Source organism: Thalassophryne amazonica, chromosome 4, assembly GCF_902500255.1.
Source record: "Thalassophryne amazonica chromosome 4, fThaAma1.1, whole genome shotgun sequence".
In the NCBI taxonomy this organism is placed as follows: Eukaryota; Metazoa; Chordata; class Actinopteri; order Batrachoidiformes; family Batrachoididae; genus Thalassophryne; species Thalassophryne amazonica.
The window spans coordinates 52,358,811-52,374,547 of record NC_047106.1 but is presented as its reverse complement, the minus strand read 5'-3'; the positions used below and the strand labels follow the sequence as shown (position 1 = coordinate 52,374,547).

The 15,737-nt window shown below is 41.9% G+C and overlaps 1 long non-coding RNA gene across 1 annotated transcript; it reads left to right on the top strand.

The window, feature by feature from the left end:
* On the top strand, nt 1-4,297 carry LOC117508234. The gene is made up of 3 exons (XR_004560021.1): nt 1-308; nt 501-601; nt 4,051-4,297. It is a non-coding gene; the product is annotated as an uncharacterized LOC117508234 (long non-coding RNA).
* Nucleotides 4,298-15,737: the final 11,440 nt, after the last annotated feature.

The window sequence follows — 15,737 nt, the reverse complement described above, 5'->3', positions numbered from 1 at the left end:
TCTTCACCTCCGCCGCCTCAGGATAACTATAGATGGCCCACTGTTTCGGCCTGTCATGATGTCACCATTTCACCACATACCCATCAAACACAAATTAGGACAGCATGTTTGCTTGCCTCATAACGCTGATTGAGGAGGTGAAAGAGACTCAGAAAATCCAAGGGAGGATCCTACAAACACTACTACAACAGCATGGCAACGTTGGGACTACAGTTTCTTCTATTCCAGAAGGGTTCCCCCTAAAGGCAGTTCGTGATGTTGAAATCATGGAAGAAAAGCTGGCAAACCCAGATTTCATGTCCGAAGTGGTATGTATGTTAAGTTCGGGGCAGTGTAACTCAATTCAGTTTTATTGGGGGCTCGCAGTTAATTTGATCTGAAACTTCCCAAGTGTGATCACATGCATGTTTCTGGCAATTCTTTCATGTTGAGTAGTTTACTCCAGTAAGTAATAAAGATAAATTTTGAATTTGCTTTGTATTGCCTTTGTTTTCCCTCAGGTTGCAGCTGTGGCTGACATGGGGGGGCAACTGTTGACGAGGCCACAAGAAGAATGATGACCTTCCTCCTAGACCATGGCCTAGCCAGGCAGTATAACTTTGTGAGTCGAAATGGGAAGACGGAGTTCAATGCCTTGAAACTGTTTGAAGTTATACGAGGGCTGTCAATAAAGTAACGGTCGTTTTTATTTTTTTCAAAAACTATATGGATTTCATTCATATGTTTTTACGTCAGACATGCTTGAACCCTCGTGTGCATGCGTGAGTTTTTCCACACCTGTCGGTGATGTCATTCGCCTGTGAGCACTCCTTGTGGGAGGAGTCGTCCAGCCCGTCGTCGGAATTCCTTTGTCTGAGAAGTTGCTGAGAGACTGGCGCTTTGTTTGATCAAAATTTTTTCTAAACCTGTGAGACACATCGAAGTGGACATGGTTCGAAAAATTAAGCTGGTTTCAGTGAAAATTTTAACGGCTGATGAGAGATTTTGAGGTGACACTGTCGCTTTAAGGACTTCACACAGTGCGAGACGTCGCACAGCGCTCTCAGGCGGCGTCATCAGCCTGTTCAAGCTGAAAACCTCCACATTTCAGGCTCTATTGATCCAGGACGTCGTGAGAGAACAGAGAAGTTTCAGAAGTCGTCGGTTTCAGCATTTTATCCGGATATTCCACTGTTAAAGGAGATTTTTTTTAATGAAAGACGTGCGGACGGGTCCGCGCGTCGGCTCGCAGCCGCCGCGACGCTCCGCCACAGGAAAAACACCTCTGTTGGAAGCCTTAAGGAAAAGTTGGAACATGTCCAGCTGTTAAACAATTTCTCATATACTCACTCCACTGAAAGCCATCAAAAGCCGCCTGGATTTTACAAATGGTTATCAACACGGAGGTGTTTTTCCTGTGCCGCCGCTCCGCGTCGGCTGCGTCCCGACGCGCGGACCCGTCCGCACGTCTTTCATTAAAAAAAATCTCCTTTAACAGTGGAATATCCGGATAAAATGCTGAAACCGACTTCTTCTGAAACTTCTCTGTTCTCTCACGACGTCCTGGATCAATAGAGCCTGAAATGTGGAGGTTTTCAGCTTGAAACAGGCTGATGACGCCGCCTGAGAGCGCAGCGCGACGTCTCGCACCGTGAAAAGTCCTTAAAGCGACAGAATCACCTCAAAATTTCTCATCAGCCGTTAAAATTTTCACTGAAAACCTCCACATTTCAGGCTCTATTGATCCAGGACATTGTGAGAGAACAGAGAAGTTTCAGAAGAAGTTGGTTTCAGCATTTTATCCGGATATTCCACTGTTAAAGGAGATTTTTTTTTTAATGAAAGACGTGTGGACGGGTCCGCGCGTCGGGACGCAGCCGACGCGGTGCGGCGGCACAGGAAAAACACCTCCGTGTTGATAACCATTTGTAAAATCCAGGCGGCTTTTGATGGCTTTCAGTGGAGTGAGTATATGAGAAATTGTTTAACAGGCAGGACATGTTCCAACTTGTCCTTAAGGCTTTCAACAGAGGTGTTTTTCCTGTGGCGGAGCGTCGCGGCGGCTGCATCCCGACGCGCAGACCCGTCCACACGTCTTTCATTAAAAAAAATCTCCTTTAACAGTGGAATATCCGGATAAAATGCTGAAACCGACTTCTTCTGAACTTCTCTGTTCTCTCACGACGTCCTGGATCAATAGAGCCTGAAATTTGGAGATTTTCAGCTTGAACAAGCTGATGACGCCGCCTGAGAGCGCTGAGCGACGTCTCGCACCGTGAAAAGTCCTTAAAGCGACAGTATCACCTCAAAATCTCTCATCAGCTGTTAAACCTTTCACTGAAACCAGCTTAATTTTCGAACCGTGTCCACTTCGATGTGTCTCACAGGTTTAGAAAAAATTGATCAAACAACGCGCCAGTCTCTCAGCAACTTCTCAGACAAGGAATTCCGACGAGGGGCTGGAGTACTCCTCCCACAAGGAGTGCTCACAGGCGAATGACGTCACCAACAGGCGTGGAAAAACTCACGCATGCGCACGAGGGTTCAAGCATGTCTGACGTAAAAACATATGAATGAAATCCATATAGTTTTTGAAAAAAATAAAAAGGACCGTTACTTTATTGACAACCCTCATATATGGTAGGTGTATATGTTAACAATGTTTTAAGTTCTAGTGATACTAGAAGGTGTCACAATACCCTGTTACAAATATGTTGATTTTAAATATTGTGTATGGAGCGTTTGTTGTTCTGGCTAGGTAGTGTGTTTGCACATGTCTTTTGCATGCTTAACTGGTGTGTTCAAAGGTGTGTGTGTGTGTGTGGTATAGGGGCAATTTCATATCAGTTGAAACGGACCAGACACCATGGTCCTCAGTTCCTTTTTTCTTTTAATTTATTTAGATGATTCAAAGGTAATAATACCTACCAGTTTTCCATTTTTTCCTAACTTCAGACATGTTCTGAGGGGACATTAACTTCAGACATGTTCTGAGGGGACATTAAAAGTGGCATACTATTGCAAGGAAATAGAAAAGTTGGGTTTGCATTTCCTCTAGTCATTGAAAAAGGCAATAAAATTGGCATTTTTACAAAAAACAATAGCCACATTTGAGGGATTGTAGCTTGTGAGAATCTACTGGTACCTTGTTTCCCATATAACAATAAGAAATATACTCAAAACCTGGATTAATCTTTTTAGTCACATAGCACTAATATTATTCTGAACACTACTCTGTGTGTGTGTGTGTATACATATTCTATTTCTACCTCATTTCTTATGTCTTGTATTATTATTGCTTATCTTGCACACACTGTTTGATGAACATTTTCCTCTACTTGAACCTACCTTGTGTGTTTTCTTAAGAGCTGGCGTAACGTGAATTTGTCCTCTGTGGGATCAATAAAGTTATTTTTTGACTATTCTCCATCTTTAGCTGTGGTTTTTGAAATGCTTTAACAGTCTTTTCCGTCTTCATGATTTTCATGTAGTTTAATTGTTCTGAGTTAATGCATAATTTGGTTTAAAATGAAATCATTCCAGGTCCAACTTCCATGTCATCTGTTATTTCAACATAATCATTGACGGTTCAAATGAAAGGTTGAATACAGGGTCATTTAAATATGCACCAATTTTGAGGCTTTTTGTTCCAGTAGATGCGGAAAATGTATCATTAAATAAAAAAAACAAACAAATAATTTGGTTTCTGGGATCCCACAGAGCCCGAGACCCCGGCTCCTGGGGGCCTATGCCCGCCAGACCCCTGCATATTTTCCTCTGATTTCGCAATTTTCATTTCACAGCCCTGGTACTGCCCCAGTGTTCAAATTTTAGGAAAGAATGTGGTTGCATTAAGAGAGGAGAGGGATATGAAAAATGTGCATATGAATGAAATGCTGAAATTCCAGACATGGAGGAATGTTTGGACAAAAATATTGACCATTGTCAAAATCAAGGTTTTGGTTGATTGATATGGAATTGCCCATAGTGCTTTTCTTAACATAGTTGCCTTACAGTCCTTGTTGAAAGGTGTTAGCACATATGAAGTGACCATTATATTTGTCCTTGCAGGAGGCTTGAAGAAAACTCCTTGACAAGCCACATCACCTGTAAAGATGTTGAGAAGGCCGTGTCTAAGTGGCTCATAGGTGCTCGGATCGAGGTGGGGGGGGGGGTAATAGGCCCGACAGGCAACCCCTCAATGAAGACTTCAGGCTTCAGCCTCACTTGAGGTGGACAGTAACCAATTCTGTCTGTGACACTTTGTGTTGACCTTGTAGAGACATTACAGGACATTCATGTCTCATGTTCTCAGCCTTTGAAATGAGCAATACCTCATATGGACCGCAGTTTGTACAGAGGGAATAAAGAGCAAGATTGGAAGATTCAGTAGGATAAACAACGCATACAGTGGCTTGCAAAAGTATTCACACCCTTGGTATTTCACACATTTTAATTTGTTTATGGCATTTCAAATACAAAATGTAAATTAGGCTTGTCAATATAAAATTTCTAAATTATCTTCCTTAAACTCAACTGAAAGTAAGCTCTACAACTTGACAAATTAATTAAAAATATAAAAGCCAGGATGATGGGTTGCATAAGTTATCAGCCCCTTCGGTCTAATACTTGTAAATCATTTTAATTGCCAGTTTTTTCAGACAAGTCAGGGGATAGATGCATGAACTTTAGGAAGCCACTGTATGTGTTCTGTTTTTTCCTACTTGAATCGTCCAATCTTGTTCTTTATTCCCACGCAAAACAAATGTAATTTTTGTTGCACTTCTGAAAAATGAACATGTTCAAATGGTACTATCCCTGTTGGTTGTTTATTATTAAATAGTGTATGCAGAAGAAATGTTTTCAAAAGTATTTGGTTTGTTTTTTCATCTGTCTGTGAACAAGATTACAAAAACATAACTGGCCATAACTTTGGAACTGTGATTATAGGGCCTTCCAACTTGGCCCATATTGCTCCTCATAGGTGTTTAATGTGTGATAAGTATTGTGGGAGATTTAAGTGCATTTGGCTCAAAGTTGACCTAAAATTAAACCTTTTCAAATTCCACTGCTTGGAGATGCCTTGGCTTAATAAGAATACCATTGACTGCTAAGTTAATAGTCCATTTGTTATAATGTAATTGTTTCCATCTCAGTATAACATATTTGTCAACATTAATTTGAAATTTTCAAGTGGAAACTCTAAATGACCTTGACCTGGTATTTGCAAATGAGCTTGTAGCAAACACCCCATAACGTGTGTTTAACAAAAGGTCAATATAATTTTGTACTGCACCAGTATGACATTGAAAAATGTGACTACTCTGTTGGCAGAGGTTGTTGCGTTCTGAGCACAGCCCAAGCTTGTTTAAAGAACTGTATGTGACAAAAATGGATTTAAGCCCATAATTTTTATAATTATGGGCTTAATAAGGAACAGAGGTGATGTCATCAACATGAGAGCTCGTGTAGCAAACTTTGGTTCAGATCGACCAACAATAGTATGGTTTATTAATAAACCTGGGCTATTTTTTTTGCCTCTGCTGTGTCCCAAGAGAGAATATATTGTTGACTCTACTATTCGCCCGCTGTATAGCTGATTTGGATTTACCGTTCGGCCAGGACGTTTTATCTTCCTAATGGAGCGGCGTGGCAGTGGATGGTCAAACAACATAAGATGCAACAGGACAAAAGTACAGGAAAACACGACCTAGTGGTAGGATTACAACCACTGGTAAGCAAACAAATCGATGCATTATTTCAGGATTGCGGGTTTATCCGTAAATTAGTCAACTTTTGGTTGACACTCAGCCCATAAAGCGTGCTATCACAGATTCCATAGCGGAAGTAGAAGACTCATTGAACATGAATGGAAAGGACATGGTTGACAAAGTAAACGAACTTCAAAACAAGTATAATGACATTGAGGACATGTTAGATGAACAAGAGCATTATTCTAGACGAAACGCCTTGTCTACGGTGTTCTAGAGAATGACCGTGAAAACACAAATCATGTAGTGATTGCATTATTAAAAACAATCTCAACATCGATGTGAGGCTAGAGGACATCGATAGGAGCCATCGCCTTGGACCCAAATCTAACAGGAAGGATACCCTTTGAGGAATTATCAAATTCGCTCATTATAACATCAGGGATTTGGTTATAAGGCGAAAAAAAGGCTCAAGGAACACACCTAAGATACACATCTGGGAAAGCCTAACGGCGAAGCGAGGAAAATTATTGGATGAGCTATGCAGGAAATATAAGACAAGTTGACAGCCAGCTGGACTCGGGATCGGGCGACTTATCTGCTCACCAGAGGAAACCAGCGGCATGGTTATTGCTAAACTGTCTGATGCTAAAAAGTTGTCTACACTAATTAGTACTGAGATCTGTGCTGTATGTGAGTACTGAATTTTGGTTGGTTAGATCTAATATTGAACCAAAACTTCAACTTTGCTTAACGTTCTTTTGTGTTGGTGTGAGCTTTGAGTGTTTTGTCGGTGCGTCAGTAGTGGTGTGAGTGTGTGTTTGCATGTATAATAACTTGAAGAAGCCTTAATTTAGATTAGGGATTAGGTTGTGTTATTTTAGAGCAGTATTAGGGTGGTTTAAATCGTATAACTCTGATTACTGTTTAGGTTAGTATGTTTATTTTATTGCTAGTTTTAGAACTAGCCGATCCACCGAGGATCAAACTCTGGTTATTGGCGACTCTGTTTTGAGAAATGTGAAGTTAGCGACACCAGCAACCATAGTCAATTGTCTTCCGTGGGCGAGAGCAGGCGCCATTGAAGGAAATTTGAAACTGCTGGCTAAGGCTAAGCGTAAATTTGGTAAGATTGTAATTCACGTCGGCAGTAATGACACCCGGTTACGCCAATCGGAGGTCACTAAAATTAACATTGAATCGGTGTGTAACTTTGCAAAAACAATGTCGGACTCTGTAGTTTTCTCTGGGCCCCTCCACAATCGGACCGGGAGTGACATGTTTAGCCGCATGTTCTCCTTGAATTGCTGGCTGTCTGAGTGGTGTCCAAAAATGAGGTGGGCTTCATAGATAATTGGCAAAGCTTCTGGGGAAAACCTGGTCTTGTTAGGAGAGACGGCATCCATCCCACTTTGGATGGAGCAGCTCTCATTTCTAGAAATCTGGCCAATTTTCATAAATCCTCCAAACCGTGACTATCCAGGGTTGGGACCAGGAAGCAGTTGTAGTCTTAGACACCTCTCTGCAGCTCTCTCCCCCTGCCATCCCCTCATTACCCCATCCCCATAGAGACGGTGCCTGCTCCCAGACCACCAACCAGTAAAAATCTATTTAAGCATAAAAATTCAAAAAGAAAAAAAATAGCACCTTCAACTGCACCACAGACTAAAACAGTTAAATGTGGTCTATTAAACATTAGGTCTCTCTCTTCTAAGTCCCTGTTAGTAAATGATAATAATTGATCAACATACTGATTTATTCTGCCTTACAGAAACCTGGTTACAGCAGGATGAATATGTTAGTTTAAATGAGTCAACACCCAGAGTCACACTAACTGCCAGAATGCTCGTAGCACGGGCCGAGGCGGAGGATTAGCAGCAATCTTCCATTCCAGCTTATATTAATCAAAAACCCAGACAGAGCTTTAATTCATTTGAAAGCTTGACTCTTAGTCTTGTCCATCCAAATTGGAAGTCCCAAAAACCAGTTTATTTGTTGTTATCTATCATCCTCCTGGTCGTTACTGTGAGTTTCTCTGTGAATTTTCAGAACTTTTGTCTGACTTAGTGCTTAGCTCAGATAAGATAATTATAGTGGGCGATTTTAACATCCACACAGATGCTGAGAATGACAGCCTCAACACTGCATTTAATCTGTTATTAGACTCAATTGGCTTTGCTCAAAATGTAAATGAGTCCACCTACCACTTTAATCATATCTTAGATCTTGTTCTGACTTATGGTATGGAAATTGAAGACTTAACTGTCTGATCATTTCTTAATAACATTTACATTTACTCTGATGGACTACCCAGCAGTGGGGAATAAGTTTCATTACACTAGAAGTCTTTCAGAAAGCGCTGTAACTAGGTTTAAGGATATGATTCCTTCTTTATGTTCTCTAATGCCATATACCAACACAGTGCAGAGTAGCTACCTAAACTCTGTAAGTGAGATAGAGTATCTCGTCAATAGTTTATCCTCATTGAAGACAACTTTGGATGCTGTAGCTCCTCTGAAAAAGAGAGCTTTAAATCAGAAGTGCCTGAGTCCGTGGTATAACTCACAAACTCGCAGCTTAAAGCAGATAACCCGTAAGTTGGAGAGGAAATGGCGTCTCACTAATTTAGAAGATCTTTACTTAGCCTGGAAAAAGAGTCTATTGCTCTATAAAAAAGCCCTCCGTAAAGCTAGGATATCTTTGTGACCCGCAGACTTCTTATTTACCTTAGGGACACAAAGTAGTCCTGTACCCTGAGAACGTAAAGCCCGGGCCGGTACGTAAGGTTTAATTAGGTCAGCTAGGTAGGGAGGTGCCAGTTCATGAATAATTTTAGGTTAGTAGCAGAACCTTAAATCTGATCTCACTGGGACAGGAAGCCAGTGAAGGGATGCCAAAATGGGTGTAATGTGGTCAAACTTTCTGCTGTGTGTCAAAAGTCTGGCTGCAGCATTTTGAACCAGTTGGAGGCCCCTAATGCTAGACTGCGGTAAACCAGAAAATAGAACATTGCAGTAGTCCAATCTAGAAGAGATAAATGCATGGATCAGGGTCTCAGCATCAGCCATAGACAGGATGGGACGAATCTTTGCTATATTCGCAGGTGGAAGAAGCAGTCCTAGTAATATTTGTAATGTGGAGGCCAAAGGACAACGAAGGATCAAAAATTACCCCTGGTTCCTCACTTTGTCAGTGTGATGTATGACACACGAGCCGAGGCTGAGAGTTAACTGGTCAAATTGATACCGATGTCTCACTGGATCAAGAACCATCATTTCAGTCTTATCAGAGTTTAAAAGTAGGAAGTTTATAGACTTCTCACTGCTGCAAGGCAATCTTCTAAGGATTTTATGTGAACGAGATTACCAGCAGTTATCGGCATGTATAACTGAGTATCATCTGCATAGCAGTGAAAAGTAATCCCAAAACGCCGCAATATGTGCCCAAGGGGTGCTATATAAAGGGAGAAAAGCAGGGGGGCTAAGACAGACCCCTGTGGAACCCCAAATTTCATGTCACTAAGGTTAGAGGTAGTGTTACTGTACAAAACACAGAACAACTGATCAGGTATTACATCAGTCATGCAAGGGCACTCCCAGTAATCCCAAAATGATTTTCCAGCCTATCAAGTAGAATATGATGATCCACTGTATCAAATGCAGCACTGAGATCTAACAGCAACAGAACCGTAGTGGTGTCCGAATCCAGTGTAAGCAGAAGATCATTCACCACTTTAGTGAGAGCCATCTCTGTGGAATGATATTTTCTAAAAGCAGACTGCAGTGGCTCAAAGAGATTATTCTCAGTAAGATAGTCTACGACAGGGGTGGGCAATCATGTGCCATAAAGGGCCGAGACACTGCAGGTTTTCTGTGCAACCAGTCACCTCAGCAGGTGATTTCATTAATGATCAGGTGTCTCAGCAGGTGATTTCATTGACAACCAGGTGTTTATGTTCAGAGGAGAAGCTCATCAGCAACCCACCTGCTGAGGTGAATGGTTGCATGGGAAACCTGCAGTGTCTCAGCCCTCGATGCCCACCCCTGGTCTACGAGCTGCCGTGACACCACTTTTTCCAGAATTTTAGAGAAAAATGATAGATTTGATATCGGCCGAAAGTTTGTCCGTACACTAGGGTCAAGATTAGGTTTCTTAAGTAATGGTTTAATCACTGCAGATTTGAAACATTTAGGAACAGATCCAGAAGTTAAAGAAAGATTAATCATTTCCAGCACAGTCGGCTCAAGAGTGGACCACAGGTCCTTAAACAGTTTTGTTGGTATAGGATCAAATAAACAGGTTGTTCTTTTTGTTGACATTACAAGTTTTGTCAGCATGCCTAGTGAGATACTGTCAAATTCTGTAAATCTAGGTAATACCTCAGTAGTGGCGCCCACATCAGTAGCAGGGTGTAGTGGCTGGATTAAGGCATGCCGGGATATGTTTAACCTGACGTCTTCTATTTTCTTCCCAAAGTAATCCAGGAAATCTTGTGCTGTAAAAGGAGAGTGAACTACAGGTGGTTGTCCATGAAAACGTGTTGCCAAGAACAAGAACTTTGAGTTATGTTTGTTTTTGTTGATCAAATCAGAGTAGTAAGTCCACTTTGTAGTCAATAATGCATGCTTATAGTCTAAGATAGCATCACTCCACGCAAGGTGAAATACTTCTCATTTTGAACGACGCCATTTCCATTCTAGACCTCTTGCTTTATGCTTGAGGTCATACAGATAATCATTGAACCAAAGTGACTGTGATTTGGGGGAGCGTGGTTTTAACACAGGTGGTGCAGTCATGTCGAGTGTAGTTTTGAGCACTGAGTTTAACCTATCCACAAGTCTGTCTACTAACTGTGCATTTGTCAAATGTGAAGCAAAGACATCAGGCAGTCTAGCTTCAAGTTCAGTCTTAGTTGAGGAGTTGATGCATCGCCGTAATAATATATAAGGTTGTTGTACCACTAACACGGCAGCGAAACTGTAAACCTAATAAGTGAGTGATGAGACACCACTGATGTAAGTGGCATGATGTCAGTATTCATGACAGCAATACCACGTGCGAGAACCAGATACAGGGTATTTCCACTAATGTGCATCGAATCCCGAATGCATTGCCGAAATCCTAATGCATCCACAATTTCCATAAATGATTTGCAGAGGGGATCAGAAGGCTTATTTATATGAATGTTAAAGTCACCAATGATCAGAATGTTATCTACACTAGTTGACAAGTTAGAGATGAACGCACCAAATTCATCTAAGAGTTCAGAATATGGGCCAGGAGGCCTATATACAGTGACAAAGTAATACGATTGATTTTTATTCTTCTGACTTTGGCAATGTGTAATATCCTGAGCAGAGCGGAGAATCAGATGCTCAAACGAGTGATAGTTGTAACCCCCAACAGCTAATAAACTAAACCTAGCTTTATAAATAAGAGCAACACCCCCGCCCTGCTTCGCATCACGAGGGACGTGACTAAATGTATATGCTGGTGGGCAGGCGTCATTTAAGGGGAGGACAGCTGTAGGTTTAAGCCAGGTTTCACATAGCCCAATTATATCTAAGTGATGATCAATAATTAGATCATTGATCAACAATGATTTTGGGGACAGTGATCTTATGTTTAAGACCCAGTCTAAGGACCTCAGTGGGGTTGACAGTTGAACTGTTTGGGTTTAGGGGTGGTTCCAGAGTAGCATATATAAGATGCCTAGAAGTAGGTTTAGGTTTAAGACATTCCACACGCGTTGTAGGTAGCAGACACGAAATCTTTGCTATTGCTGGAACAACCACTGGGCCATCCTCAATTTCAACATCATCCAATATACGAGGTCTGTCCGAAAAGTATCGGACCATTGGCTGGGAAAAAAAAATTGGCTTACCTGGAGGGTTGGAAACCTAATCACCCTCGAAGTCCTTGGGACTCCACACACTTCTCCCAGCGTTGTCGCCACTGTTGGAAGCATTCCAAAAATGCCTTTTTCGGGATGGCGCGCAGCTCCGCCGTCGTCGCAGCCATAATGTCCTCTCTTGGCTCAAATCGGGTTCCTTTTAATGGTATTTTAAGTTTTGGGAAGAGCCAAAAGTCACAAGGGGCCATGTCAGGGGAGTAAGGCGCCTGTTGAACCACCGGAGTCTGGTTTTTGGTCAAATAAGTCTGAATTAAATGAGAGGAATGAGCTGGCGCGTTGTCGTGGTGGAGGCGCCAATTTCCTCCGGCCCACAACTCCGGTCTCTTGCGCCGCACACTATCACGTAGACGACGGAGGACATCCCTGTAATACTCCTTTGTTACTGTTTGACCCTGTGGTGCGTACTCATGGTGTACCACACCACGGGAGTAAAAAAAAACAGTCAGCATTACCTTGATGTTGCTGCGCACTTGGCGCGCCTTCTTCGGTCTTGGCGATGTGGAATGCTTCCACTGTGACGACTGAAATTTGGTTTCCGGGTCATACCCGTACACCCAGGACTCATCTCCGGTGATTATGGTGTCCATAAAGCTGGGATCAATGTCAATGGAGTCCAGCATGTCCTGTGAGACTTCCACATGGAGGTGCTTTTGCTCCGCCGTCAGCAACCTCGGCACGAACTTCGCCGCCACTCGTTTCATGCCCAAATCGTCCATTATGATGGAATGTGCCGAAGTCTTGCCAATGTCCACTTCCTCAGCAATTTCTCGGACAGTCAAGCGACGATCCCGCATAACCACAGCGTGCACTTTGGAAACGATCTCGTCATTTCGGCTCGTTGATGGCCGACCGGAGCGCGGCTCGCTCTCCACCGTTACGCGCCCGTCTTTAAACCGGTTGTACCACTCCTTAATCCGTGTGCTGCTCATGGCTTCATCTCCGAAAGCTGTTTGGATTTTTCGAATAGTTTCTGCCTGCCTGCTGTCGCCAAGTTTCTGGCAGAATTTAATGCAGTAACGCTGCTCCACGCCTTCGGCCATTTTCTCACAACAAAAAAATCCGACGAGGGGGGTGGAGCGCTCCTCCCAAGCTGTGCCCACAGGCGAATGACGTCACCGACAGGCGTGGGGAAACTCACGCATGCGCACGAGGGTTCAACCTTGGCTGATGCAATCACACGGGATTCAAATCCATATGGTTTTTGCAAAAAATAAAAGGACCTATAGTTTACGGACAGACCTCGTAGTAATGGGTATTAAGTTTGGAAAGCATATCCCTCTATGATTTTTATGGACACGACTACGGAATATCCACCAGATGCCACTGCTGGCCATCTTGAAAGTTTCTGGCAACACCAAACATGATGAGGGTCGAAGAAGTAGTAATAATGTTTCATATCGCTTTTGGTGTAATTTCTAACTTTATGTTGATCAGAAACTCTGGCAGAGTGCATCTCAGCATGTGGAATTTTGTGAAGTAAGTAGGTACCTCCGATGCTTCTTTGGTGGGTTCAAACCTTTTGCCCTCCCATACAGCTGCTTCACAACCATCCCTTCTGGTGCTGCCTACTAGCCAGAAAACGTTTTGTTTTTTTCTGACCTCGCAAATATTGGATGAGTGATGAAATGTCTTGACAACAAGTCCCATTGCTTTGAGCAAACTTCTAGTTAAAAAAAGTTGGTGTTTGGGTCCACCAATGCACGTGGGTCCATTTACGAGCGGCCCAAACTTGCCTCATGCTTCAATTCAACACTAAAAAAAAAAACTGATGCCCACCTGCAACATCCCATCACAGTTAGTGCTCAGAACATAATCAGCACTGCTGCCATCTTCATGAACATCCTCTCCAAATCCCACACCTTACTTTTCTTAGAAATGTGCTTTTATTTTTATTTTAAATTCTCCCATCTTCAGTGTCTTCCCGCACAGTCTCCTTGAGGGCAGCATCACATACAACAGCAGAAAGTGCAGCATAGAAGGAGTCCAGAAGAAGAAGCAACTATTGGTGGCATAAATAGCATAAGAATCAGAATTCTTTATTGTCATTATTCATACACATAACATTTTGTTTGACTGCTCTCAGCTTTAAACAAAGGCACAAGTCCTTAAAACAAAACAAAACATAACTTTCCCGTTCTTAACCAGTATGACAATATGAACAAATAGTAAACTGAGCATTAACTTCAGACGGGTGCTTTTACAAGGGCGCTTATTTGCCGTCTTTGGACGGTTTTCCGTCTTTTTGTAAATTCTTGGTGTCTGAAAGAACGCGATTGTGAAGGCAGTAAATGCGCAACGTCTCGATGTTCTAGACAATTTCCTACCTGCTTCCTGTGCCAAATCTCAGCAATCGGTCAACAAAATTTCTACCTCGTCAGTTTCTCATCGTTTACTTCCAGTATTACACAAGATAAATATAGGTATGGCAATAATTTAATGCTGATATCATTTAAACAAGTAAATTCTGTGATATTTTTTTCGTATTGTTGTATGATAAATGTAATGCTTAGTAAGGTTGGGTATCGAAACCTGGTTCTCTTCGGTATCATTAAGAAATTATTCGATTCCACCGATAGTTAATAGCCTTTTTGCTTAACGGTCCCCTTATCGGTCCTTCAGAGTGGGTCGTTGTTTTTGGGGATGTTTGTCGGGAAAATGATCATGTCTCTACATTGATTACAGAACCCATGCAGGGTCTGTAATCAACCGTTTTCTGCAGCGCGACTCTTCTTTGAAGCTTGAAGCAATGAAGCATTGATCCGAACCCGTTGCTTCGTTGGTTTAATTTCGCTTTATCTCAATTTGTCCCCGCTAAAACCCCAAAGAGCACATGTCTGTGAGTAATATTTACCTTTTTTATGTTAGACTGACCTGTTATGGTTTCTGAAACAGTTGATGTATTTTGTAACTTAAAAATGGCACTGATGCTAATGCGTTAGCATGTCTATGGCATTTTCAATGTTAAAGTTAGCATTAATGTGTTCACATCTCAGTACGTTTGTGTCCATTTGTTTTCTGTATAATAGTTAATGGCTAAGCATTTGTTGTCGTAAAAGAGTCAAATATATTACAAATTGTAATATTTTTTTAAAATAATTTTTGTTTAGATATTAATAATAATAATACAGACAGTTGCCCAGTTCCAGATCACCTTTTTTAAAGTCCCGCTATACGGAGCCATAATGCAACTGAATGTCCTTTAATTGCATATTGTTGTATTGGGTATTTGGATGTTATCTAGCTGAAAAAAGTCTGGATGGTGTAGCCCTTCTACTTAAAGTGTGAAGCTACATTATTGTGGTGCAAATATTTGCCGGAAATGGATCACTTTGCCTGGTTCTGGATCACGACACTCTGTGTCACTTTGGGGACATTCCTGGCATCTGGCTGGAGCCCTTCTAATGCAGAATGATACACACTCTGCCCGAGAATGTGTTTTGAACACAAATGATATAAATTATACTTATTAAATGAGAATTTACTTAGTTTCGAAAGGCACTGTTATACGTTTTACGAGCAAAAAAATGAAGTGTGGAGGTGAGATTTCTCCTGAATTAGAAAGTAAAGCCCCCCACATTCATGCCCATTCGTGATGTTGAGATGACCCCCAAAGTACACATGGCTCACAAGTACTGATACGAGGCTGCTGCTTCAGTGATCCACAACAGGCAAATTTTCCGCGTCAGAGATAAATGTGTGCAGCAATTAAACAGCAAGACATAACACACTGACATTTTCTACCCAAGTAAATAAGTATTTTCCCACTTAACCAAAAACAACCAAATGGCTAACTCACCTTTGCTACGTCTTAGAGATTGGTTACTTTCAAACTTGCAGGAATGAGTGAGTGAGAAAAAAGCGTGCACACCGCAGACACCAGATGGTTTTGATTCCTCTGCTGATCACAAGGATGGCTGGATTCTGGTCGAGCTTGGTGGTCATTTGTAGACAAAACATCAGTCTTTCCATTGGCACCAAGTACTAGCTTATTCGCGCTGATTACTAGAAATGGTGGCGCAAATACTACAGCAGTGATCCAGAACTGGCAATGATCCGTAACTGGGCAAGTGACTGTAGCAACAACAATAATAGTAGTAATAATACTAATAATGCTACAATACAGTTTTTAGAGA